This window comes from Aplysia californica, unplaced genomic scaffold (genome assembly GCF_000002075.1).
Source record: "Aplysia californica isolate F4 #8 unplaced genomic scaffold, AplCal3.0 scaffold01563, whole genome shotgun sequence".
In the NCBI taxonomy this organism is placed as follows: domain Eukaryota; kingdom Metazoa; phylum Mollusca; class Gastropoda; order Aplysiida; family Aplysiidae; genus Aplysia; species Aplysia californica.
Genome location: NW_004798833.1, coordinates 37,759 through 40,278, shown reverse-complemented (window position 1 = coordinate 40,278; position 2,520 = coordinate 37,759). Strand labels below are relative to the sequence as shown.

At 37.0% G+C, this 2,520-nt stretch overlaps 1 protein-coding gene across 1 annotated transcript in view; it reads right to left on the bottom strand.

The window, feature by feature from the left end:
- LOC101852304 (Fanconi anemia group A protein) overlaps positions 1–2,520 on the bottom strand; it is a 42,101-nt gene that overhangs the window by 2,798 nt on the left and 36,783 nt on the right. The gene's annotated exons all lie outside the window — the stretch shown is intronic.

Genomic DNA, 2,520 nt, shown 5'->3' with positions numbered 1-2,520 from the left:
AGAGAGAGAGAGAGAGAGAGAGAACACAAAAGGAACAATAAGAAACCGAGAGCGTACAACAATCTAGTGAAGAGAAAAAACAACAACAGCAATTAGACGACAGAAAAAAAACCCAATGTGAGAAAGACAAACATCCGAAGCGATCCGCAGCTGTCATTGGCCACTGCACGATCCTCCCCGCTCATGTTCTCACTTCTGTTTTCCCACCCAAATATTTGTTTGTAACGAACAGTAATTCGCTGGATCATAAACGTGCAGTCTTTTCTCTGTCATATCACAAAGGTAACAAAAAAGACAAACACGAACTATTCCTAGCGGGAAACTCTTCCCTGGTTCAGCTCCCGGGAACAACAACAACTGACCAATATTTGTTCAGTTTGTTTGAGCAACCTGTATTGCGTCATTTTGAACAACAAACCATCATCATTACCCAACCCGTTAATTAAAAAAAGAAAGAAGAAAATAAGAATACAGATTTAAAAAATAATAGTAAAAACATGAATTAACGATTGAATGAATGAATGAATGAATGAATGAATGAATGAATGAATAAATAAGTAAATACATAAATAAATAAATAAATAAACCTTTACCGACATCTCCCTCACCCCTTCCATGTACTAGGAACGCTCGTTCCTCTCTAGACAAAAACCAACGTTGCTGTGAAGGATGCGAACTATGGTCGTGAAAATACAAGACGAAACAACAAAGTCTCGCTATAGTCGAGTGCGCGCGCAACCTTACCCCCTTGCCCTTCATTTAGAAATCTAGATCCAAATTGAGTCAAATGGTGAGGTCCATGATGAACTGCAATTACGAGTGGCATTAGACAAAACACTCGAGTGGGAAGAGACGTGCTTGCCGGGAGGTAGAAGCTGGGGAGTTTGTCCAAAGACTATCTCTGGACTAAGCCGATTAGTTTGGCGTACAGTGTAAGTTAGTTGTGTGGACGTTAACTGGTAGGACGATTGTACCCTCATGTGTCCGTGATTGATGATGTTGGGAATTTCCGTCTGTGTCATTTACTGCGGTAGAGTTGTTCCTTTACGATAAGATAAGATAGGATACGATAAGATTCAATAAGATAAGATAAGATACGATAAGATAAGATCAGATACGACAAGATAGATCAAATACGATAAGATAAGATAAGATAAGATAAGATAAGATAATACTTCATTATCCCAGAGGGACATTTTTCTTGGCTGTACCTGACCGTAAAAACACATGCATGTATACATGAAAATTTAAAATATATTATTACCATAATTAAAATTCAATATGAAAAGAGAAGTCAAGCTGACAAAGTACATATCAGTTGCATCATTCAACCACATGCTGAAATGCAATTACAAGACCTTTAGAGCTATATATAGATACATACTCGAAAGAGCAATACACATTGGTGATTATTCTGACAATTTCCTTATGCTAGATGGTAAAAAACTTCTTTTATATTTTTCTTTCTTGTTTTTGGAGGTACATATCTGCCGCTGCGTGATCTTACAATTAGCGTGGAAAGGGGGTGCAATGGGTTGTTTATAATGCTTTTTATCTTTGTTATACTTGTGGTGTTATACATTTCATCAATTTTAGTAAAATCATATCCAGAGATCTTGCTGGCTTTTTTAATGGCTCTGTAAAATTTTTCTATTTTTCACCCTACAATTCCCACCCCAGCAGCAAAATATACCAAAATAATAGCACGCTTTCAATCATAGACTGGTATAAAAGGGACATAATCTTATTATTGGCACGAAAACTTCTTTATTTCCTTAAAAGGAACATTCTTTGATTTACCTTTTTATGCACAAGAGCAGCGTGGGGATGCCAGTCAAACTTTACTGCTGTACTGTTGTTCATTTACTGCGAGACTGCTGTACAGTCGTTCTTGCTGTTGATGGTGCTTCCGTTTCAGAAAACGTAAATAAATGTAATGCCAAGAAGAAACGATTTTAAAAAAAGGAGAATAACGAACAAAAGGAACACGAAACAATACGAAACAAAAATAGAAAACGAGCAAACAACCTCCTGTAACCCATTAATTAAAAAGGAGCAAGGAAAAATTCCAAAACAAAAAAAAGGAAAAAACCAAAACTAAAACTCAATAAAAACTACTACAAATCAATACAAAACAATGCCACCTCACTTTGGTATTTAAAATAGAAAACGAAGCAAACAACCTCCCGTAACCCATTAAAAAACAGTAAGGAAAAATTCCAAACACACACACAAAAAAGAGAAAAACCAAACAAACTAGAACTCAATAAAGCTACTACAAAACAAGACAAAACAATGCCACCTCGCTTCGTTATTAAAAATAGAATTAGATCACATCAAACCGCAGGTATGTGCAGAAAGTACGATCGACCAAGTACTCACAGTAGTACAGGCTAGAGTAGTGGGGGGTATTGTAGGCCGGGCTGGCTGATTGCTTCATTCTTTGTCCTGTTTGGTTGGGGTATCGTGACAATCCTTGCTGTCTGTTCATGCGTGTGTGTGTGTGTGTGTGTGTGTGTG